Genomic DNA, 26720 nt, shown 5'->3' on the forward strand with positions numbered 1-26720 from the left:
ATTGAAAGAGTAGAAATGGATTTAAACAACAACCACAAAAACAAATCAAATATCCAGCAAAGCAGATGAGTGTTGTCTTTCAGAGCAATTGCTTTGGAAAATTCAACTGATTTCAGTGATATTGATTGCACAAAACAGTTTTTATCTTCTTTGAAATTGCCTTTCAGAAGCATATTAGCAGCCATAAACAACTATGTGTCTCACTCTCTTATAGATGTGTATTTGTCTTAGTAGATTCATATAGTTCCACAGACATCTAGTCAGCAACCTCAAAAGAGTAAATGATCTCTATGATTAATGTCCTTTAATAAAGTTTAGAATTGGATGAGAAACTGATAAACTGAAATTAAAGTCACTTTATAGTGTATCATGTTATCAAGGATAGCTGTGGGAATTAGCTTATGACACTTTTGTGCATCACAGTCTAATTAATATCCTTAAATGTGCATGCTTATCCTGTGTATTGTAGTAACAACAAACCACTGTGATGAATGTCCATAAACCCAATTATGACACTGACAGGAGATTAGGAGTTTGTGGAATTGGTGGTGAAATATCGATTAATCCAAATTGAAATAGGACAAGATTATTGATGCTTGATTTCTTTTGTATCAAATCATTTAGTTGCTCAGGAAATTCCATTTCTAACCAGAATATGTGCTGTGACTGCTCTTCAAATAGAGAACAGACTCAAACTCACATGCCTGCATGGTTAGGGCCAATGACATAAATGGACCAGCAAGCTAGGTTGTAGGAGAGTGTGGAAAATGGTGATTGCTATAACACCTTGAAGAGCACAAAAGCACATGCTATAGCTGAATGGGGAGATTGCTTCTCAGATTACACTCAGCTGGCCTGCAAAAATCTCGATTCAGTATTGTCAGATCTGATTTTTAAGAGAAGCAAAATCCATATTGTTAAAAATCTTCTGAATTTTAAATAAGCAAAATTAATTTTTAAAAATTCAAAACTCCTAGTGGACAGGCCAAAATAAATAAGAAATAATAGGTAGGTAGGTAGATAGATAGATAGATAGATAGATAGATAGATAGATAGATAAATAGATAGATAGCAGCCTGACTCATCCTGGGCCTCCAATATTGTAACCTGTGATATTAGTATTTGATGTTTGACAAATCTCCTAAAATATTTAAAACATACTTCTACTACCATTTGTCCTACCCCATTGACCATTTCTCAATGCACAGAAATACAAGAGGAATACAACCAAAGATTAGTTGCCAAATAAGTAATGTTCTTTTCCATATCTGGTTGAATAGATATTCCCAAGGAAATTCTACAGTAAGGGATTTGTTGAATAACTGAACAATCCAAATATTTTAGATAGCTGGATGAAATTTCAGAAAAGCTCTTCATTACAAAAGAAAAAGTTCAATAATATCAGTATTGAGGACCACTTGTGATACATACTTATTAGATAAAGAAAATCATGATGTAGATTTCCTTCAGTGTAATTTCATTTTAATAGCAAAGATGCTTCCCCCAGGGTATAAAGAATTTCATTGTTATTTTCATTATAAAACTTATTTATAATCATTGTAAAAAGTGAGAATAAACAAAAACAGCAAAGAAGAAATAGACATTATCTCAAACAATGCAGTCCCACAGAACTTTCTGCAATAATGGAAATGTTCTGTACCTGTGCTGTGCAGTACAGTAGCCACTGGATATATGTGACTATTGAGCACTTCACATGTGGCTAGTGCAACGGAAGAACTGAAATTTTAAGTTGTATTAAATTGTAGTTAATTTGAATGTAAAACTAAATATAGTTTACCCTCAAACAACACAGTTTGAACTGCACAGGTCCACTTATACTCAGATCTTTTTCAACCAAACACAAATGGAAAATACAGTGTTTGCGGATGTGAAATGGCCTTTACAGAAGGTCCGTTTTTCATATATGTGGTTCTGCAGGGCCGACTGCCAGACATGAATATGCCTGGGTTTTGGCATATGCAGGGCTTCTGAAACCAATCGTTTCACTCCCCACCCCCCACCCCAGTATGCAGAATGACAACTGTAGCCACATAGGGAGCGTAAGTGGTGGACTGTATAAAGTCTAAACTTTCATCATCCAGCATGACCATCATCAGCATATTGGTGTAAAATCTCTACTTTTAATTAACTTTAGCCTGCTTTCTCAACTTTTAAGCTTAAAAAAATGTCAAAAACATATTTCCATTTCCTTAATATAAATAAATATCCTTCCTTTAATGGTTGCCTAGTCATAAACTGTATGATTATATTCTCATGAGTTATTGTTGTTATGGACAAAACCATGAGAAATTATCTTGGATATATTTGCAGTACCCTTGTCCAGTTATTTCTTTCACATAAATGCAGCAGGGAGTAAGAGCGAGGCATTTTACAATTTTTTCCTTAAGCCAAGTTCACATTACATAAACCTTAACCACAAAGGTTAAATTGAATGATGGGAAAACCAAGAAGCTTCTTCCATGAAAAGGCAAACACTTCAGGTAACATGGAGTCTATATAAAGTGTTCAGTATAAAATTTCAGTGACCCCAGGTGGGGAAGATTGAAGTGGTGACTTTTTGGATATGGGGAAACTAAATTAGGAAGAAAAAAAAGCACACGAGAATAAGTTTCTTTGGATTCCAAGGTTTCCTTGTTTCACTCTGCCAGAAAGCTAGTTTGTTTTCTTTTTTGTTTTATTTTATTTTTATTTTTAAATTTTTTTTTTCCAGCCTTAACATCAGGGTTTCCTGAGAGATTATTGAATAACTTTCAAGCCATATCAATCTGACTTAAACCCCAGACAGAACAAAGTAGTGAAGTTCGGCTGAAATGTGGAAGCTGATTCCCGAAGAAAAGAAGTAAACCCACAAATCAGGCTACTGACCAAAAGGAAGAAATTTGAGGAAAGGAGGAAGAGCACAGGACCAAAGAGTGAGGACAGCCAGCTCAAATGGAAGAATTCTCTTAACTCCAATAATGTAAGAAAAGCTCAGAGAAGCTAATAAAGTCATGTACTTAACTTCCTAGGTTAAACAAACAAAGCCTAATAAGTTCCTAGTTAGGAAATATTAATAATCAAACTAGGCGAACATGTAGTTATGGTGTTTAGCATATTTAAAACTAATTGTCTTGCTTTGTTTAAATGCTCAATACATTAAGTGATTATTTTTAAGCTTATTAAGTCCCTCTTATAGAAATAGTATTTAAACTTTCAATAACTGCCTTGTAGCAAAAATTATGAAACCTAGATATCCTAATGGCCATTTGGTTATAATATAGATTCTCAATAGGTCATACGTATATTTCTGTTTGGATCTATGCCTGCTTTTCCCTTCAGGGAGGAGAAGGAGCAGAAGGAGTTAATACCTGAACAGACATAATTGGGGCTGCATCAAATACACATATAAAAAAGTCTACACAAATGTACTATTTTAAAGTAGTCTTTTTTTTAAAAAAACTCCATTTTCTGAAAAACTAGTAAATCTAATTGTGTTTGTTCTGATGAAAAACTGACTTCCTTCTCTTACCTTCATTTGTAGTGAATGGTCCAGTAAAGTTTGAATGGACAAGAAATGGTCATCAAATAGTGAACTTCACAAATCTGGTAGGCTAAATTTCTTAAAATGTTCATATGCAATATGAATAAGGCAGGTGTCTTATTCAAGAAAAGCAAGTAGTCATTCAAAGTAAAATGTATGCTACTTCCTAAATTGGGCATATCATTTGCTATGATTTTTATTTCCTTGGATTTGGCTTTTTATTTTTGTTTTGAGTTTTTAATTGCAGATTCAAAGCAATTAAGCAGGATTATAAGCAACATATGCAGCACGTTGCTGAGATTTTTACTTTTTAGCAATCAACCAAATGGATATTGATACTGGTAAGGAACCAAATCTAAAAGGGTATTTAAATGCAAATGATTCATAGTTTGAATTTTAACTAAGAACAAAGGAAGGGACATTTTTAAGTGGAATTCAGAATTTAATCAATGCAAATTTTCATTTGATTATCTGAAACATGCACAGAAGACCCATGGCTAAAGAGGAAACATGCACCCTTTTAGAAATTTCAATTTTATTTAATAAGTGTTTATCCTTGTAGCATATAGAAACATAATTTGATACATATTTTTGAATCATACACTCAAAACAAATTTAAGTTTTAATTTTTTTTTCAAAAGAGTACAAGTAAAATCAAAGCTCTTTCTCATGCTAAACTACTATTGATATCTCCCGAGAAAGGGGAAGTCAAAGATTTATATACGGTTTTCACATAGCGTTTTGGAGATGGTGAAATGTCTTATTCAAAATGAAAATTTCAGAACATGAAATGAATAAAGCAAGTAGCATTTAATTCATGACTCATTACTGTAAAGGTAAACTGAGGCTGGAGCCGAACCGGGAATGAAGACACAAGGCAAATGGCAGTGAGAATAGCCTTCATTAGAACTCGCAGGCGAGGTTCCTTGGTCCAAAGGTGCGGGCCGAGGAAGTCGTGCTGAGGGAGGAGGGTAGGGGCTTCTTATAGCCTGAGAGGTAGGGAAGCTGGTTGTGCAAACAGGGTCTGGGGGGTCTTGAAACTACTAGGGCAGGAGTTGAGTAAGGGTCATGAGGAAGGGGTCTTTGGAAACTGTTAACTGAAACTGCTGTTTACCAACTTGTGGAATGCAGGTGAGCTGCAGGTCATGGGGGAATGTGGTTGCCCAGCCGGAACTCTGACGCATGTAAGTCTGCGGGTGTGTACAAGGGTGAAGGGAGTCTTTAACAAAAGGCCTGCTACGCGGGTAACGCCACTATGTTGGGTCTAGATTCCTGCCTGAGAGTTACTCTTTTATTATACAAAAGAATTATATAAAATCCATAAACGATTCTATTACCCACCACTCCTGTAAACAAATCTTTGTTGAGGCTGTATGCTAGACACTGGTCAGGAATTGCACACAGACCTGCTATTGATTGTCTCTAGTCTGTTAAGGGTACACAGGCTTTTAAATAAAGAAATACACTGAACAGATTGAAATTTGTGAGTGGACTCTGACAGAAGCTTTGAGATCCCAAAGAAGAATGGCCATTTGTTTTTTTTTTTTTTTTTTTTTTTAAATGAATCTTGTGTATGGGAAGAATTAGAGAAATGCTTTATGGAGGAGGTACCCCAACCCTTTGTAAACCTAGATAGAAATACTTTTTGGCTTTAGCCAGCATTGGGATACTGTCTTCTTTATGAAATATATTTCTCCAGTGCATTTAACTGGGATATGTGATACTGAGTCAATGGAGAACCCAGTGGTGAAGAACAATCTTTTACATATGTCAAAGTATAGTTTCCAAGGTTAAGGACATTACTCTCAAACAAAATATATGGTGAGTGTATGTCAAAGATCTATTTAATTGATTAAAGAAAACCTGCACAACAACAAAGCTGATTCAAAGTAGGATCCCAAAAGTGAATGCATATATAGTCAGTGAAAGAAAGAATCCTGGGTAAGACTGATGCATTAATGCAAAAGTGGTAGATATCCTCCTGTGCTATAAAGCCATAACTTTTGGACTTATATTTTTCACCAGGCAGAAATTATTTGCATCTCTGCTAGGAAAAACAAAATTTCACAATTTTCTATAAGTTTGCATCAAACTTTATGAGGCTGGACAATATGGCACACAATAAGTCAAACTAAATAGGTCACTTTAACCTAGCAAGTCAACTGACCTTTACAGACTTAAGATGATGCTCCAATGTGATATTAAAAGGGCATGTGATCATCTTACTCTGCCTTCTTATTGCAATCTAACAAACTACCCCAAAACTCAGTGGCTTAAAACAGTTATTTTATGTTGTTTTTTGTGTATCAGAAGTTCAGGAAAGGCCCAATTAGGCGGTTCATCTCTGATCCATGTGGCATCAACTGAAGAGTGATGGTAACTTGACTCACATGTCCTGGCTCCTGGGTTGAGTTGGTGATAGTACCTGGAGGCTCATGCTTCCCCCTGTTTACACATGACAATCTCAGAGTATTTAGACTTATTACATGGATTTTAGCTTTCGAAAGAGAGAAGCTTCTAAAAGAGAGTGTTCTATGTGACCCAGGCAGAAACTATAAGGCTTATTATGACCTCCCAAAGCCCAGAGCATCTGTCCTGCTGATCTTTTGGGGAAACAAGTCTCTAAGATACATTATATACAAAGGGGGAAGAGGAATATACTCTACCTGTGAATGGGAAAAGGGCATGTATATACAAAGGAGGGAATAAATTGGTGATAGTCTAAGAGAAATATCATTACCCATCCCTTTGCCTTATAGTATATATATTTTTTGCATTTGTAGTTTTTTATTTTATTTTATTTTATTTTATTTTATTTTATTTTACTTTAAGTTCCAGGATACAAGTGCAGAACGTGTAGGTTTGTTACATAGGTATACTTATGCCGTGATGATTTGCTGCACCTATCAACCCGTCATCTAGGTTTTAAGCCCCACATGCATTAGCTATTTGTCTTAATGATCTCCCTCCCCTCACCCCCAAACCACCGACTGGCCCTAGTGTGTGTTGTTCCCCTCCCTGTGTCCATGTGTTCTTGTTGTTCAACTCCCACTTATGAGCGAGAACCTGCAGTGTTTGATTTTCTGTTCCTACATTAGTTTGCTGAGGATGATGGCTCCCAGTTTCATCCATGAACCTCCAAAGGACATGATTTCATCCCTTTTTATGGCTGCATAGTATTCCATGATGTATATGTACCACATTTGCTTTATCTAGTCTATCATTCATGGGCATTTGGGTTGGTTCCATGTCTTTACTATTGTAAATAGTGCAGCAGTAAACATACATGTACATGTGTCTTTAAAGTAGAATGATTTACATTCCTTTGAGTATATACCCAGTAATGGGATTGCTGGGTCAAATGGTATTTCTGGTTCTAGATCCTTGAGGAATCCCCACACTGTCTTCCACAATGTTTGATACTAATTTACATTCCCACCAACCATGTTAAAACGTTTGTATTTTTCCACAGCTTCTCCAGCATCTATTTTTTCTTGACTTTTTAATAATCACCATCTGACTGACATGAGATGGTATCTCATTGTGGTTTTGATTTGCATTTCTTTAATGATCAGTGATGTTGAGCTTTTTTTCCCCCCATATGTTTGTTGACCACGTAATGTCTTCTTTTGAGAAGTGTCTGTTCACATCCTTTGCCCACTTTTTGATGGGGTTGTTTGTTTTTTCTTGTAAATTTAAGTTCTTTGTAGATTATGAATATTAGACCTTTGTCAAATGGGTAGATTGCAAAATTGTCTCACATTGTATAAGTTGCCTGTTCACTCTGATGACAGTTTATTTTGCTGTGCAGAAGCTCTTCAGTTTATTGTCAATTTTGGCTTTTGTTGCAACTGCTTTTGGTGTTGTAGTCAGGAAGGCTTTGCCCATGTCTGTGTTGTTAATGGTACTGCTTAGATTTTCTCTACGGTTTTTATGGTTTTGGGTTTTACACTTAAGTCTTTAATCCATCTTAAGTTAATTTTTGTATAAGGTGCAAGGAAAGGGTCCAGTTTCAGTTTTCTGCATATGGCTAGCCAGTTTTCCTGGCACCATTTATTAAATGAGGAAACCTTTCCCCATAGCTTGTTTTTGTCTGGTTTGTCAAAGATCAGATAGTTGTAGATTTATCGTGTTACTTCTGAGGTCTCTGTTCTGTTCCATTGGTCTATATTTCTGTTTTGGTACCAGTACCACACTGTTTTGGTTACTGTAACCTTGTATATAGTTTGAAATCAGGTAGTATGATGCCTCCAGTTTTGTTCTTTTTGCTTAGGACAGTCTTGGCTATATGGGCTCTTTTTCAGTTCCATATAAATTTTAAAGTAGTTTTTTCTAATTCTGTGAAAAATATCAATAGTAGTTTGATGGGAATAGCATCGAATCTATAAATTACTTTGGACAGTATGGCCATTTTAACGATATTGATTCTTTCTATCTGTGAGGATGGAATGTTTTTTCATTTGTTTGTGTTCTCTCATTTCCTTGCACAGTAGTTTGTATTTCTCTTTGAAGAAGTCTTTCATGTCCCTTGTTAGCTATATTCCTAGGGCCTTATAGTATATTTTAGATGCTATTTGCTTGTTCAATACATGCATTAAAGAGCAACTTTCTGGGAAAGGAAGGGCAGCCTCTGAAGTTCCACAATGACAGTTTTACTCTTTGGCTTGCAGTTAATGTGATTATCAGAGCCAGAGACTGCAAAATCTAAAATTTTATCTGCCAATAGAAGCCCAATAGGTAAGAACACACAATGAAAATAGAAGGGATATTTGCAATGTGTGCACTTAGATGAACATGGTGTTCAGTACACATAAACAATTTGCAAAAAGGAAAGGTTACACTGAGAGGCAATTTCTACTTCCAGACTGTAGGTTTATGTAGATTTACCTTGTATTTGTTTTCTTTAACTGAATGGCATTTAAACTTGTTAAAACTCTAGGCAAGAAGACAACACAAGGTTTCCTGGTAGCCAATTTCAATATTTAACTGCCACATTCTCAACACTACCTTCATTGAGGAGCATAGCCCAGGAGGAAGGAACTGTGGAGAACTCCCTGTACTCTATACATGGCCTGATTGCTGAGTAATGCATAGAAGTTGGTCTTGGAAGATCTGAGCACTGTCTTGAATATGTGATTCACCTGCTATGTGATTTGTAAGTGTCATTTAATCTATCTGAACCTCGGATTTCTCCACTGTAAAACAAGAGGGATATATTAAATTTGACAAGGGCATCTGACTCTGAAAGTCAGTAAAATCACTTAGCTTTCCCCAACTGAAAATATATATATATATATAATATATAAAAAATATGTAGTACTTTATATCATAGGGATATTGTTTAATTTTAAAAAATATGTTTAATTTTAAAAATTATATATATTTTATGTACATGTATTTATATATAACTAATTGTGAAATTTACTAATTTGGTATTTGGTTTGACTCCATTGAAAAAGGGTTATTTATTCATATTCATGCTATTTAATGCTTTCATCAGGCACATTACTATGAAACACGTAGAACATATTAAAATTTTCAGATGATGCTAAGTGCATGGTTCCCAGTTTTGCCCTGATGTAATCCAGGCCACCACAGCAAATTAACATGAGTGCTAATGGTGTATTTGACATTTCAGAGGAGAGCACAGACATGCTCAATACTGGTTAGATACCAATATTTAATATCCACTAGGTACTGCACAAAGTACAGCTTGAGCTATTTCACAGGGTCAGTATGAAATTGTGATACACACCTTTTGATGACATATTTTTATGAAGCTTAGTTTAAGAAATAGTTGCTGTGATCAAAAGAAATTACCATGTGGAAAGTCAGTGAGGACCAGGAAATGAGAGTAGAAGTGGTATGAGAAGTTGCACAGAGCCCACCAGGCACACATATATCTCATTAGTATGTAGTTGTGTTTATTTAAGAATAAAATAATACAGTTTTCTTCAATTCATATGTATGTTTTTCAACTGGGCATATCTACTTAGTAAGTTGTAGTCTTAGGTGCTTCTTTTGGCCTGGGGACACCATGAAGTTTTTGCTCTCAGACCATGCCTATGAATATTTTTTTTTTTTTTTTGAGATGGAGTCTCGCTCTGTCGCCCGGGCTGGAGTGCAGTGGCGCGATCTCGGCTCACTGCAAGCTCCGCCTCCCGGGTTCACGCCATTCTCCTGCCTCAGCCTCCCGAGTAGCTGGGACTACAGGCGCCCGCCACCTCGCCTGGCTAGTTTTTTGTAGTTTTTAGTAGAGACGGGGTTTCACCGTGTTAGCCAGGATGGTCTCGATCTCCTGACCTCGTGATCCGCCCATCTCGGCCTCCCAAAGTGCTGGGATTACAGGCTTGAGCCACCGCGCCCGGCTGCCTATGAATATTATATTTTGTTCACATATGAATAAAACATAAATTTAATTTAGCTATTCATGTTAGTTCCTTAACATATGACTACCCCACAAAGATGTTTTTCAGTGAAAGTTACTATGAGGAATCTATTTTTTTTTCTCACTTATAGAGAGGGTTTAATAAAAACTTGTATATAAGTGCAAGCATGCATACATCAGTATTTTATGGAGTTCTTTCAATTGTTCTGCTTCATCCCACTCTAGCAAGGATGACAGAGAGTTCCTCCCAGTCAGGAAAGAAGGGAAGGAAGTAAGAAGGAAGGAAAGCAGGCAGGAAAGAAGGAAGGAAGAAAGAAGTGGGAGAAGGGACATACAGGCACATAAGGAAAAGTAGAGAAGTCACACAATAGCATAAATTATAAGCACGTTTACACTCCCATTTGTGAACTTAGGTTTATTCAGAAATATGATACCTATACATAATTTAATAGTCATTCAAATATGACATCACTACTAAACTCATTACTGAAAAACGATATAAAATGAAAAATGTTTACCACAAAAGTAGTATTTATTTTAAATGCAAGATATGAAGTTGGATGTACATTCTAATCACATATTTTTAAACATGAGAATGAAAAAAAAAGCAGAGTAAATATATACAAAAGTTAACTATATTTATGCCATGAGTGCTATATTAATTCTTTCTTCATCTTTCTTTTTGAATTTTCCTAAATGAACTTTATTATTTTGAGCAATTAAAATTATATATATATAGAGAGAGAGAGTGTAAAATTTCTTTTAACAGAGCTAGTTCTGGAAAAGTGAAGTGTGGAACTCAACCTATTAGCTATTTAATTCATGACATCTCTTAAAATGAATAAGAATTTTACTGTCTCATCCACACAATTCTTTCCCTCAAACTCTATAGCCTAGATGAGCTCCTTTGAACTGAAGGCCCATATTAGAATAATCAGGGGAATCAGCCCCCCGTATTTCAACATAGGTTCTTTTCTATTTTCCCTAAGTGTCGGCCGGTCTGAGAAATAAAGAGAAAGAGTACAAAGAGAGAAATTTTACAGCTGGTACTCTGGGGTGACATCACATGTCAGCAGGTTCCGTCTGCTGACGGAAGTCCATTGAGCTGCAAAACCAGCAAGTTTTTTTTCAAAAGGGGAGGGGGGTACGAATAGGGAGTGGGTCACAGAGATCATATGCTTCAGAGGGAAATAAAAGCTCACAAGGGCAGGGAGGCAGAGTGAGATCACAAGGCCAGGGCAAAACTAGAATTACTGATGAAGGTCCATGTCCCACTGGGCACATATTGTCATTGATAAACATCTTAACAGGAAACAGGATTCAAGAGCAGACAACCAGTCTGACTAGAATTCGCCAGGCTGGAATTTCCTAATCCTAGCAAGCCTGAGGGTGCTGCAGGAGACCAGGGCATATTTCATCCCTTATCTTCAACTGCATAAGACAGACACTCCCAGAGCGGCCATTTTAAAGACCTTCCCCTGGGAATGCATTCTTTTCCCAGGGCTATTCCATTCTGAGAAAAAGAATTCAGTGATTTTTCTTCTATTTGCTTTCTGTAAGAAGAGAAATATGACGCTGTTCTGCCTGGCCCCACAGGCAGTCAGACCTTATGGTTATCTCCCTTGTTCCCTGAAAATCACTCTTATCCTGCTCTTTTCAAGGTGCCCAGATTTCATATTGTTCAAACATACATGCGTTACAAACAATTTGTGCAGATAACGCAATCATCACAGGGTCATGAGGTGATATACATCCTCGGCTTATGAAGATGACAGGATTAAGAGATTAAAGTAAAGACAGGGATAGGAAATTATAAGAGTATTGATTGGGGAAGTGATAATGTCCATGAAATCTTCACAATTTATGTTCAGAGATTGCAGTAAAGACAGGTGTAAGAAATTATAAAAGTATTAATCACAATTTATGTTCTTCTGCCGTGACTTCAGCTGGTCCCTCTGTTCAGGGTCCCTGATTTCCTGGAACAAGAATCACTGGAGGTACTTTATAAGTATACAGATTATGGGATCCCCCCCCTGGCCCCAGAGAGTCCTCTTTGGTACATCTGGAAGGCACCACGGGACCATAGGAAATTCTGTTACTTCAGCTTCACCACTCTTGACTATGACTCTCTCCTTCAAGAACCTGCACGTCTTCCCTATTCCCTTATTAAAATGCTTTTTGGTTATCTTTTTCTCTTCTCTAATTCAAACTACTACTCAAAAGAATTCCAGACATAATTCAAATCCTATGCACAAAAAGACATGGACCATCTTTCTGAGCCCTAGTTACTTTCAGTCACTCCTGCCATTCCATACTGCCTTGACTTCAATCTATAATCTCAATTTCAGTCCCATTGAGCCCATGATTATATCATTCTGTTCAAGATAATTATATTAGCATTTGGCCATTATCTTCAGCATCTTTCTTTTCACCATTCATGACTCTTTCAAAGTTTAAAAGGTAAAGTATGTGAATTTTCTTTTTAGTGCTTTATCCTCTCCCTCCCTCCATGATAACCTACTCTCAGGAAAGCCTCTGAGGTAATTCATGCTGAGGTGTCAGCAACCCATAGTGGGGAAAAAAAGATGAAGCAGAAAAAGTGAAGCTGAGAGAAGAATGCTGTAACTATAAAATGTTAGACACTGACCAGGATGTAAAAGGAGTGTAATTTTGGTTTAGTTACATTTTTGGATTTTAGCAGCAAGATCTGCTAAGTATTATCATGCAAGGGCAATGCATTTATGATTTTTTTTATTCTTAAAAATAATTACTAAGACCTTCAATTTAATCCTTTAACATGTAGATGACACTTGAATAAAACTTTCATTTTTTGGAATCCGTTCTACACTTTCTTTATCATCACTGAGTTATTTTCTTAACACTAATAACTAAGAACAAATGTTATACCATCTTATAATCTTCTAACAACTCTGTCTTCTGGCATCTTTTTGTGATTTCTTCTATTTCATGGAAGTTTTTAAAAATAGCTGTAGTAAAGCTTCTGACTGGTTCATTCATCTTGCTCTTGGTCTGCTAGCACATCTAAATTTGATAAAGAAATCGTTTTGTTTGGAGATTCAAATTACCTAATTGAGTTTACCTGAGACAGGGAAAGCATACAGAAAATGTAAATATTGCCTTCTGTTAAGTGGATTGTATGTTATATTATATACCAGTAAGAGGGTACTATTAATAGATGGAATAAAATATAGGTTATATTATAATACTAAGATTATATTTAAATAAGCATAGTGGATAAAATACAAATATGGAAGAGATTATTAAAAAAAAACTACGGCTGTATTTATTCAACTGTGGTGCTAGGATTTGGCTCCCTTCATCAAAATTGTCTGGTGTTCCTCACAATAATGCAGATTCCCGGACTCTGCCCCGGACACTAAGGTCAAAGAATCTCTTGGCATGAGAGACGCAATCTGCAATTATCAAACTCCCCAAATATTTTTTCATTTATATCTACTTTTAAGAAGCACTTAATTGGTGAATATCTTGTGAATAGGCCAATAAATAAAGGGATAAATACATACGAAGGGGAGAGAGAGTGAGAGAGAGAGAGAGAGAGAGAGAATGTAATCTAAATTATTCAGGTTGACATGTTATGTTCTTCAGAAGTTGCTGCAGAGTTCTTTATTTCCTGTTGCTTGTACAGATTTAATGTTAAAATACATTTAGTTTCCATTGATACAATTCTTTGTAGCTATAAGTTGTCCATTGTAAATTGTTGGAGATATATCTCTTTTCTTAATTAACTTTGTAGTTAGAAGACATACACGTGACCAAAAAACATGTGAAAAAAATTCCCAATATCACTAATCACTAGAGAAATACAAACCAAAACCACAATGAGATACCATCTCACATGAGTCAGAAAGGCTATTACGAAAAAGTCAGAAAATAGCAGGAGCTGCAAAGGTTGCAGAGCAAAGGGAATGCTTATATACTGATGGTGGAAATGTAAATTGATTCAGCCACTGTGGAAAGCAGTATGGAGATTTCTCAAAGAACTTAAAACAAAACTGCCATTCAGCCAGAAATCTCATTACTGGGTATATACTCAAAGGAATACAAATTGTTTACCAAAAAGACACATGTATTTATGCGTTTATTGCAGCACTACTCACAATAGCAAAGATATGGAATCAACCAAGATGCCCATTAGTGGTGGATAAAGAAAATGTGGTACATATGCACCATGGAATGCTACACAGCCATAGAAAAGAATGTAATCATGTCCTTTGTAGCAGTGAATGTAGCTGGAGTCCATTCTCCTAAGTAAATTAATGCAGGTACAGAGAGCCAAATACTGCATGATCTCACTTATAAGTGGGAGCTAAACATTGAGTACACATGAACACAAAGAAGGAGACAAAACACACTGGGGCCTACTTGAGGATGGAGGGTGAGAGGAGGGTGAGAGTCAACAAACTACCTGTACTATGCTGACTGCCTGGGTGATGAAATGATTTGTACACCAAACCCCAGCAACAGGAAGTTTACCCATGAAACAAATCTGCACATGTACCCCCTGAACCTAAAATGAAACTTAAAAAAGAAAAAAAATATATAAAACAATATTATTTCCTATAAAGACTATGCTGAACAGTATACCTCTAGGAATTATTTATCTTGCATGAAAGAAAATATGTGCCATTTACTTCCATTTTTCTAGCTTTGTCGAGGTACAGTTGACAAACAGTGTATGTATATTTTTTAAAAAGTCAGAGACTCACTTCCCTAGAGAAACAGTCCATTAATATGCTAAGCAGGTTAAATTTCCTTATCAGAGAGCTCTTAGCCCTGTGTGTCTCTCTTTGACACTTGTAGCACTTTCAATTTCACATTTTTATATGATTATTTTACACCTTAATGAATACCTATTTCCCAGCTAGACCTTGAGAACATGAGACAGGTTCTGTGTTTGTTTCATCTGTGGTTGGTTCCATGTTTTGTTTCATCCACCGCTGTATCATCAGCATCTAGCATGGTGCCTCTTAAACACAGATGTCGATAAATGTTTCTCACATATTTGTATGTACTAGAGAGGTAGGAAAAGGTAGTGAATGTCCCAAATATTCCTCCTATTAACAGGTAAAACTATGGAGGCATGAACAATTCATCCCTCTTAATGTCCTAGTCTCTGTTCCATCAGTGCCATGCCTAGGTGGACCTCACATCTCTTAGAGAGAATACTGAACAAGTCTCTCCTTCTTGCTTTCACCTCCTTTTCTAGGTACAAGTTATCCACCCCACCATCTAAGGAAAGTAGATTTCCCTTTGACTCAAGGACGCAAATCCTTCCATTTCTCCTTGAATCCCATTTCTCAGGTGTGCCCTTATTTCTGAAGTTAATTCCTGCTTGCACCGTGGATAAATAATGGCTCACACATCTAACAGAGATAGCTGTGGCCTCATGATCATGTGTAAATGGGCTGAGGACTTAGCCTGCTTGGATTTAAATATTTGTTATGCCACCCATAAGCCATTAGGCTTCTGGGCAAATTACTTGGACAAGTTCTCTGGGCTTCATATTCCTTATCTGTGAAAAAGGGGTAATAGTATTGAACCTATAAAGCTGTTGTAAAGATTCTATGGGACAGTATATATAGAGTCTCTAGGATTAAAGAGTTCCACATATGGCTCAGAGTAAGCTCTTTAAAAATACTTGTTATTATTATCCAATGGACATCTTGCTTCCTTTCTCTATTCATCAGTTTTCAGCTAAATACCTTTGTTTGATCCTATAATCCCTTCTCATAATATCTTTACTCTCAAACACCAGATTTCTTTAAAACTATTGTGGCCTCCCTTACTACTGCATTCTTGCCTACTTAAAATGGACACTCATACCAGAAAAGATATTCCAGGTGAATGGAAATCTAAATGGGTTATTACCCACAACAGGCAGTGCTGGGCCTTGTCCTTCTACAGCCTACACAGCAATGATTCCTTCTCTTCTTCCTCACTTCCAGAGACTGGGTCTAGAAAACACCAGCTGTCCTGAGGTTTGGAGCTGAGAAAATGGTTTATTCTCACAATAATTTTAGTCATAAGAGTGGTGCCTCTCTTGAAGTCTTGCGTATTTTCAAGTTACATTTACTAAACTCTTGGTTACTCATTGTTGGGTATTTGAACCAATGATAGAGTGTAGAAATTGAAAACTATTAAACAATTAATTTTGAAAAATTTAAAACAGTGTGTGAGATATTAAATATATTTATTAAGAACAAGATATGTCTATAGAAAATCACATATTATGCAGACTGAAAATGGACTCTTTTTGATTTTAAAAAATTATCATAAATACCTAGATCAAGAACGTAAATTGAGCATTACAAATTATCCCGTGGAATGATTAGAATGGTCATAAGCAAGCTACCAGGATTTTTTTTCACAATGTCTTCACTAATATATCCTCACCTCAAATCAGACAGGTGACATAATTTCAAACAGAAATTATTTTCTATTTGCCAACCTCTTGGAGTTGGTTCTAACAGATACAAAATTGCAAACTGTTTATGCCTTCTTAAATATAAAACCACAGGTTACATCAACAGGTCAGCTTACAAAACAAAGGAAGGGCATTCATCTCTTGCAGCTGTCTTGAATACTATAATAATCCTGTATTGAAAGACAGTACGCATGATCCAGAATTACTTTGCAGTTTCAGGATTAAAGCAAATGGACTTGAGAGAACACTGATGCCCCTTCCTTACAGAAAAATGCTATAAATACTGGAACACAGAAAGATAAGATGAAAGTATCACCAGAAAACTCACTCAGAGAATGATATTTTGCATAAAGTGATGTATAAAGTGGTGACTTTAAAATTCATCAAACATAAATGATTTCTAGAATCCATATTGCCCTACAAATAATCAAACAACCTTTTAAAATAAAATATTTATAGAGTATGGAGTATGTGACAGCCACTTTACCAGTCCCTGAAATAAGAGTGACAGTTCTTGCTCCAAAAGGCTTAAAGTCTGGTTAAAGTGTTGACAAGTGAAAAATAAGTTGCAATGTTATAAATGCAACATTAGAAAGTCCACAAGCCATAAATTTTAGTCCAGCAAAGTAAAATGAATGGTTAATTTTCTCTGGGAAAACTGAGAATGTAGAGATGAAGTTCAGGCAAGGATTGAAAGATGAATAGGCCGGGTGCAGTGGCTCAAGCCTGTAATCCCAGCACTTTGGGAGGCCGAGACGGGCAGATCACGAGGTCAGGAGATCGAGACCATCGTGGCTAATACAGTGAAACCCCGTCTCTACTAAAAAATACAAAAAACTAGCCAGGCGACCAGGCGGGCGCCTTTAGTCCCAGCTACTTGGGAGGCTGAGGCACAAGAATGGGGTAAACCCAGGAGGCGGAGCCTGCAGTGAGCTGAGATCTGGCCACTGCACTCCAGCCTGAGCGGCAGAGCGAGACTCCGTCTCAAAAAAAAAAGATGAATAAGTGTTTGCCACTTAGTTACAAAAGGAGAAAACATAAGTATCTACCTCTAATAAATTTTATTTTCCCATTAGAAGTAGAAAACATTAATGTGAAATGTGTTTTGCCATCTAGCTGTATGGTAGTTCAGTGTACCTCACTATGCATTTGCCAGACATCTGAAAAAAATGGGAAAGTTTTCACATAAGTTTAGAAAAGTGCAAAGAGAAAGAAAGAAAAGTCTTCCAGTTAGGCTACAGAGCCAAGATTATGAGCATTACATTTAGGTGGTAAGGTGGCAAGCTTGCTTGGCTAGGAAATGCCTGTGCTTTTGTACTTCCTATTGGACAAAGAAGATGAGATTTTATGGTCCTCACTTCACCTGAAAATGAGATGTGGATCTAGGTTCGCATTAACCAAACAAAGATCCACTCAGCAGAGTATTGAGGGCCTGTGTCTTTTTCTTTACCCACAGCCTTCAGGGGAATGTATCTCCATTCTCTTCTTCACCTCTTTCTATTCTGCCTCTTCTCTGCTCCCTTAGTTTAGGGGTTTCCAAAAACACAAAGATACTTTATTTTTACCAGTTGAACATGTAATTATCTAGTTGAGAAACAATGAAATAGATAACTTTAAAACTCTCTTCCAGCAATAAAATTCTGTGATAATTAAAAAACCATAGTTATTTTTTGACAAATGAAATTTAAATTCTGAAAATATAATTAAGTGTGTGAATGGGAAACATATAGTGAGAAACACAAACAGTAATCATTTAAATGCTTTTTGTGTAACAGTGAGAGAGCCAACATAGAAAAACTACAAATTTGCTTATTTTCCCCTGAGTAAGAAAGATGTGTGGATATTGAATCGCCTGCCTTTTCATTTGACCAATATAGACATAACCTCATACATTAAAGTTCTGAATGTGCACCCAGGTAAATTCAAGGTAAATTGCTATTGATATTTGGCAATTCTGGTTTACATCATTGAATGAACTTCTGAGCTAATTGTCATGTATTTTGTCCCAGTTCTTAAACTGCATTTGCTATTTGTACAGAAAATGTACATTTCAAGTATTTAATTTAAAACATGACAGTACTCGAGAACAGAACAAGAATATATAATGAACATCCTCCTTTTATTTTACTCTATCTGTCCCTTACTCACTAATGTAGTGTAGGAAGTGGAGGCTGGAGAAAGCCAAAAATAAGAGAAAGGTGGTTGTGAAACTGTGTTGCCTGTTTTCTTTTGAGTGGTTGATCATTTATTTAATCTACTTTTTGATTACAAAATATGTTTTCTATACTCCGTTCTTAAAAACTCAAAACTCTAAATAGCTATATTCTTGACCTTTCCAAGGAAATGATACAATACTTGAAAACAGGTATCTAACTCACTCTCAACTAATAGAGTCATTCTTTAATCTTAGCATTTTCCCTAGCAGTTATAAGAGCATGAGAAAGGTATACCTTTTATTTAATTTGAAACGTAGATTTTTAAAATTTTACTCGAATTCAAATGTTGCCCATGCAATTCTTGCAGAGTCATTGCACTGGTTTTAAAAACATTTAAATGTCTATTTATGTGTGGGCCTGAGCTGCATTTTCTTTCTCCCAGGATTTGAAAATCTAAGCATTAGCCCTGATGTACATTCAGTGACTTCCAGAGAGAGAAAAGCATTTGTTCAAATGAATAATTTGATATCACTGAATACAGATGAACTTTAAAAGACAAACAGCTCAATATAACTTAAAGAAAAGGAAGAGTAAGGATATGTAAAAGTAACATTGTAACATGCTCTCAAAAGGATTCTTCGCTTTCCAATGGAATTACTGAAGAATTCCCATAAATAATGAAAGCCGCCTATATTATTAGATTTATAAAAAATTGAATTAGGAAACATAGAAGTAGGACCCCTGCAAGATGGTATATATGGCATTTTATAAGCAATTAGGGCTGAACACATTTTTTATTCATTTTATATTATACTGAACAATAACTTTGTGGTATGAATTTTGCTCTATGCATGCGATAGATATGTAACTTCTAACAATGCTACTCTAAAAGATTCATAAGGTTGAGTCTAGCCCATGCAAAAGTCCACCATCTAGTGGACAAGAGATACATTTTAAAAAATAATTATGTCACAAGGTGATAAGTCCTATGATACACATATGATTCACAGAAGATTTAACATTTTATTTGTATCTACTAGATACAAACAGATGGGGGCTAAGACAGAGGACAGGAATTCTAAGCAGAGGAAACACTCTGGCCAATTCATGGAGACATAGTTTAGTGCTGACACGGGGACCGGCTCCGTATAGTATAGTATGCCTTTGGTGAAACGATGAAAGATTATACTGAGGAGGTTCATAGTATCTGCACAATTGAAGGTGGTGTACTCTATGCCAGCTAGTTGCATTATTGTATTGATAATGTATAGTCATTGAGAGGTTGAAAGCACACAAAAAGTGTGGTCATTTTTGAGATTTAGTAAGAACATTCTGGTAGCAATGTAAAAGTTTTGTGGGAGGGAGGGATGTGGCTTACAACAATGATTCACAAATCAGGCATATTGTAACATTAGAATTACATGAAGAGCCTTAAAAAAGCTCTGCAGATTTCAGGTCCCCATTCCACATTTAAAGAGGCCTGAAAATCTATATTTTTTTAAAAGTTCCCTTATTAGTTATTTATTACTACATAAAACACTACCACAAATTTTGCAGCTAAAACAAGCATTTATTGCCTCAGAGTTTCTGGAATTAGGACACGGTTTATCCAGGTCTTCTACTTCAGGATATCTCACAAGGCTACAGTCAATATGTTGGACAAATATGGGGTCCCATCTGAGGTTTGACTGGGAAAGGATCAGCTTCTAAGGTCAGATGGCTGCTAGCAGGATTCAGTTTCTTGTGGGTTGTCAGACTGAGAGCTTCATCTCCTTGCTAGCTGTTGCCTGGAAACTTCTTCTGTCCCTTGTCATATAGGTCTCTCTAGGTGGAGGTTTACCTCATTAAAGTCAGCAAGGGAAAGAGTCTGCTAGCAAGAGGAAAGTTATACTCGTATGTAACACAATCATGGAAGAGACCTCCCATCACCTTTGCCACTTTCTACTGTTTTGAAGCAATTCACACAGTGTCTATATTCAAGATGCGGAATTTATACAAGGGCTTGAATACTGGGAGACAGGGGCAATCAGGAACCACCTTAGAGTCTACAGACAATGCGCCTCATGTGATTCTGATGCACACACAAGTCTGAAAACACCGAATCAGAGACATTAGGATGCAAAAATTTGACAAGGATTAAGCTTAGAGAGAAGATCTCAAAAACTTTGAGATTTAGTAAGAACATTTTGGTAGCAATGTAAATGTTTTGTGGGAGGGAGGGATGTGGGGATATAATGTATATAGAACAGGTGATTCTTTTGTGTGGGGAATGAGGTTAGGGAGGAGACAGCCTGATTATCAAGCTTTGTACATGGTCATTGAATGTATAGTGAAGCCACTAACCAAAAGAGGAAGTAAAAAGGAGAAACATATTTTGAAAAATAATCATGGTTTTAGTTTTAGATCTGTTGTAGTCAAAGTGCCTACGGGGTGTGTTATGTGAAAATATTTACAACGTTGGAATAAGGCCTTAAAAAAAGTGGATGGCATGTCTTTTCAATGATATTCAGAAGCATCGTTTGCCAGGCCCACCAAAGGTTTATTTCATTATCTAGGAGAAAGTTCTTCATTCTGCTCACTGTTGACAACAGATTAAAGGTCCTAGATTTAGGTTACATATTAACTTACATATTTTTGTCCACTGTAGTTGCAATTTCTTTTCAGTGGAAAAGATAAAGGTAGTGGCTTATTTTTCTGTATGACATTAAACATTTTTTGCAACTACACTGGCAATCTTATTTGCAATGAAATTAACTACTAATGACCAGAGCCATGAATAGTTTCTGAACTCACCTTACCATTTCACTCTTTCCTCAACAAAATGAAGAAAATATTTGACACATGCTGTTTGTATTTGTATGAATCCTGTTTTTATTTTATTTTTACATTTTGAGAATTTTCTTTGGGAGGCACTGCCAAGATGCCCAAGTGAATTCATTTAATGAAGCCAATTAAACTGCACTGCCTAAGGGCAAGACTCTTTCTCTCTCTCTCTCTCTCTCTCTCTTTTTCATGCTGCTCCTGAAGTAGCAATCAAACTTGACCTTTGCTGACTCTCCAGTTCTCTAAGTTTTATATCTACCGGTTTGTTTCTTTGTGTTTTTGGTTCTTGTCTTTCTTAGAGTCTCATTCCATTTGCACATAGAAAATGCTATTCCTCAATAATGGCAACAATGACCATAAAACCAGTCTTACGATCTGACCTTTGGGTGATTCTTGCCAAGATGATGGGGATCTATTCCTGTCGCATGCTAAATAGTAGAGAGCTTACTTTCTTAATATTTTGTTTTATCTGTGCACACAAATCAATTAAGGAATCATTCTGTGGCCACTAGAAAGCAGGACCTCTCTCTGAGGTCTGGCATAGTGAGTTTCTGTGATTAATTTACCCACAGCAGAGAGTGGAGTTGCAAGTTGTATGCCTGCACATCTGTAACTGAGAAAAACCTTTGTCTGTTGCATCAGTATAAACTATTTCCTACTTCCATTAGGTTCCAATTAATTAGATGTTGAAGTTCCTCTAATTAAAGGAGCTCTGTTCTAATTACTTCATAGAGAATAATAAGAATAACATAAATCTCATATTTCTCCAAAATTGTAGAAAATAAAGAAGCTGAACTTTTCATACTTATATGTGTTAGACTTTTAAGGAATTTTTTCCTTTTTACTGATAGCCAAGAAATATTTTTATATAAGAATTGAAGTTTACACAGTCCAGGTAAATTCTTAGATAAATCACATTACTTGAATGAGTTTGATTTAAAAACACAGCTATATTTGAACTAATAGAAACAGGGAGTAAAACAGTGGTTACCAAGGCTGGGAGTGGTCAGGAGGATGTTGGTCAAAGGACACAAAATTTCAGTTAGGAGGAATACATTTTAAAGATCTACTGTGCATCATGATGAGTTTAGTTACTAACATTATATTGCACACCTGAAAATTATTAAGAGAGTAGATTTTCAGTGTTCTTGCCATACACACCAAAAAATAGCAGGCATATCAGGTAATTCATATGTTAATTGGCTTGATTTAGCCAATCCACAATGCAAACGTATATTAAAATATGTTGTACACCATAAATCTATACAATTTTAATTTGTCAATTTAAAAATAGAAACAAAAAATAAATAAATGTACACAGCTATATGGCTTTTTCTTGATGTGATTTTCAGATTTGTGTTTTTCACATTAGTTGACACTAGTTCATCTGAACTTACTAAATTTCTTACACTGCTTTACTAATCAAATAACCTAAAATATGATTTATCATTATGGTTAATATAAAGTTGTGTTAAACTAAATTGAGTTACAAGTCTGACAAATTGTTTTATATAGGCAGAATCATGTTTTCTAATGTGTTAGTTTAAAACATGACATCCAAGATTCTTAATTAACTGTATAAACTTGGACTAATATTAAGTCTAGTTAGTAAATAATCTTTGGATCCCTGGATAATTTTTAAGTAGGAAAGAACACTGACACCTTGATCATGAGGCATAGTTGTTAACACATGTCACTTTGATTCTTAGTCATGGTATGTTACAGAGTGGCAATACTTTGGTTCTTGTTAATGAATGTGTACTGTTGCTCTTTTCACTTTTCGGAGGTGTAAAAATGATGTATGTGTTTTATCATGTCCTTTATTTACAAAACAAAAGAAGACACATTTCACTCACCTCTTAAAAAGCAAATATTTCTTGCAATAGATGGTGTGACTCTCTTTTATGCTTACTTAAAAAACTATAATCCACACTGATTAAATAGATAGGCAGTTATTATTCACCAGGCACACATGATTCTCTCTTAATCAAATGACAAGAAACTTTCAAAAACTTGTTTGATTTTTTGTTGTACCAAAATTGGATCCTCCATTTACAAAACAAAAACAAAAACAAAACAAAACAAAACAAAAAAGCATTTCTTTAATATTGAAAACTAACTTAGAGATTTTCTCCAGGAAGTCAAAAAATTATTTATTTGCATTATGAAGAGAGGGACATAGAAATAACTAGTTTTTTTATGCTCCATATTTCTTAACTGGTACTAACAGTATTATAAGAACTCCATGGGGAAAAATGTTAAATCAAAGGATAATTTTGTACAGGTGAAATGTTGCTACTATAAATTTTTCAGGGACTACAGAATAGACTGGAAGACCTTGGAGGTGTTTTAATGACCTCACTATCATATGTCTTTATGTTTGAGGAAATATTGAAGGAATTTTTATTAAAAATATATGTTGGCCGGGTATAGTGGCTCACACCTGCAATCCCATCACTTTAGGAGGCCGAGGCAGGCAGATCACAACATCAGGAGTTTGAGACCAGCCTGGCCAATATGGTGAAACTCCGTCTCTACTAAAAATACAAAAATTAGCCATGCATGGTGGCAGGCGCCTGCAGTCCCATCTACTCGGGAGGCTGAGGCAGGAGAATCGTTTGAACCTGGGAGGTGGAGTTTGCAGTGAGCTGAGATCATGCCATTGTACTCCAGCCTGGGCAACAGAGTGAGACTCCGTCTCAGAAAAAAAAAAAATATATATATATATATATATATATATATATATATATATGTATATGTATATATGTAATATGTATCTATAGTTGTACCTAACAGGATTTTTACTCTTTCTCATTCCAATATTGCTGGTTATTGCAATAAATTAACTACACTAGTCTGTCTCATCTGCAGTTATAAGCTTTACTTTGAGGCTTATAACCCTGCTATTAACTCAGACCAGAATTTTTGCTTTTGGCCAAGAACAGTCTCAGAGTGTCAAGGAAGGGACTGTAATAGAAACTCTTAATAATGGATAATTCAAAGAATAAACTCTTGCACACGGATTCCCAGGCAGACTTGCCTTGTGTATCTTTGAAATTGTGCCAGGGAACTGAGTCAGGATTTCTGGGGCTCTTTTGAGTCCAGAGGCAGATGACTTCATGAAAGCAGAGGGCTGACCCAGGATCCAGTGGAACAAACATTAACTGCATAGGACTAAATAAACTGATAAGGGACATTTAATTTTGTTTATTTATTGGGAATATTGATATTTTTTCAAAGATTTTGTCTTTCAAGGAAAATATGTGGAAGCTATGTTTCTTTATTCTTAATCTATGTCTAGTCTTTGATTTAGCTGACTATGTATTTAAAAATAAAATGGAATATATCTTTTCCATAGTATTGGATTTTCACTGACAGAATTCAGAAACAAATATTTTGACTGCTTTCCCTTACTTTTCATGGCAATACGGTTAGTTGCATATGTTTAATAATAATTTGTATTACATTTTACCAGACACAAATTAGACAAATAGATTGTGCAGTAAAGGCTATCATGCAGCACAATATTTGAGAATGATTCTCAGTTATTCAGATATGACAAATAAAACACTAAGAAATAATGATTGTACTTGGTATATGAAACCACTGCCTGCAAAGTCAATGGAAGAAAATAGGTCTCAGACCTTTTTTATGGCTCAGGGAGCCCCAGCTTCACAGGTCATTCCTGGCAGAGAGAGTGTGTACTTTGGAGGATCTCTAGGACTGAGAAATTGACCCAAATTTACTTATGAGTGGAGAGAGTGTACTTAGCTTTGTTTTTTAGCCTTGGAACAAATACAAGTAGTATGGGCTTCTCAAAGTTTAATGTGAGATACCTTAAAACATTTCCAAGTAGAAATTATTTCTCTGGGTTTAACAATTACTTGATATTATATGTCTCTAATCTAGTAAGAATAGGTACAAGATGAACTTTGGATTTTCAGGGTAAAAGCAACTTGGGAAAGTAGAGACAACCAGGGTAGGCCAGTCTGTCAAGGGACTTATCTGGGCATGAAAGGAGAAATATTGTTTGAGGCTACAGGTGGGGTTCAGTGTCAAGAGAGCGTTTTTTTGTTTTTTGTTTTTTTTTGTTTGTTTGTTTGTTTGTTTGTTTGTTTTGAGACGGAGTCTTGCTCTGTAGCCCGGGCTGGAGTGCAGTGGCCGGATCTCAGCTCACTGCAAGCTCCGCCTCCTGGGTTTACGCCATTCTCCTGCCTCAGCCTCCCGAGTAGCTGGGACTACAGGCGCCCGCCACCTCGCCCGGCTAGTTTTTTGTATTTTTAGTAGAGACGGGGTTTCACCATGTTAGCCAGGATGGTCTCGATCTCCTGACCTCGTGATCCGCCCGTCTCGGCCTCCCAAAGTGCTGGGATTACAGGCTTGAGCCACCGCGCCCGGCCGAGAGCGTTCTTAAATAAGATGGAACTTCGCTGTACCTGAAAATGACCTATAGAAAGGGTAAAAGGTATAATAGCCAAGGCTTGAATAAAATGGAACAAGATATAATCAAGAGTAAAGGAGAGGTATTATCCCTAAACTGGGTGTACAGCTCCTATTGTGAGTCTAAAGGGGGACAGGAGGAAGAAGTGTGACAATGATACATTTGGAGATAAGAGAGGGGATGGAGTTCACTAATGGAACTTATAGTTGTTATTTTCACTGTGAAGTAAATGATTTGTTGATTTGCTTAGTATATAGGTTTGGGGTTTGGTTAGGGGATTTGAGGGTATAGTGTTTTGCATGGCATTCCATGTTGTTGAATCCATGTGTAATCCCTACAACTATTGTCATTTTATTCGTGAATCCAGTAAGCAACCACTTTGCAGAGCAGAAGGTCTTGTCCACCTAATTGCTGGATGCTTTCTATCTTGGAGCAAGCATTCCAGTGGTTCCAATGGTTCACTCATTTTCTCACACTCTAGGCTCTTTGTAAAACATCTGTTGATGCCTTCTTCTTGCAAGTCTCCTTATCCCCATTTCTCTAATCCTTTAAACAAAATCGTTAAAAATTGCCCATAAATGTATGTAGATCCATGCCTCTGGCCGTCTCATCTTCCAGAAAAGCAAGCAAGCAAGCAAGCAAACAAACAGTGAAAAACAGATGTTTCACTTGAAGTTCTGCTCAACTTGGAGTGTATTCCCTTCCAGGCTATCTCTTAAAGTCTTCCTTAGTTGTTGAAAATGACAGCATTTCATTTCTGGATGGAACCAGATTATTATGCAAAGTCATTTGGAAATAAAACTCCTATATTTCCTCCTCAGCCCTGAGGTCATAGGGAACTCTCCTATGAGGTCATAAATGTGCTCTGAAATAGAGGCATTTGTTTAGCAAAGTAGGCACCACAC

General features: G+C 36.2%; 1 long non-coding RNA gene across 1 annotated transcript in view; it reads left to right on the forward strand.

Moving 5' to 3' along the window:
• Window positions 1–1773: 1773 nt before the first annotated feature.
• LOC103884724 overlaps window positions 1774–26720 on the forward strand; it is an 89935-nt gene continuing 64988 nt past the window's right edge. Inside the window, exons 1-5 of the long non-coding RNA XR_004182635.1 lie at window positions 1774–2501; window positions 2732–2980; window positions 3542–3606; window positions 4673–4725; window positions 8481–8696. This is a non-coding gene — a long non-coding RNA (uncharacterized LOC103884724). The remainder of the gene's footprint in view (window positions 2502–2731; window positions 2981–3541; window positions 3607–4672; window positions 4726–8480; window positions 8697–26720) is intronic.

The sequence above is a fragment of the Papio anubis genome, chromosome 3 (assembly GCF_008728515.1).
Source record: "Papio anubis isolate 15944 chromosome 3, Panubis1.0, whole genome shotgun sequence".
Taxonomy (NCBI): Eukaryota; Metazoa; Chordata; class Mammalia; order Primates; family Cercopithecidae; genus Papio; species Papio anubis.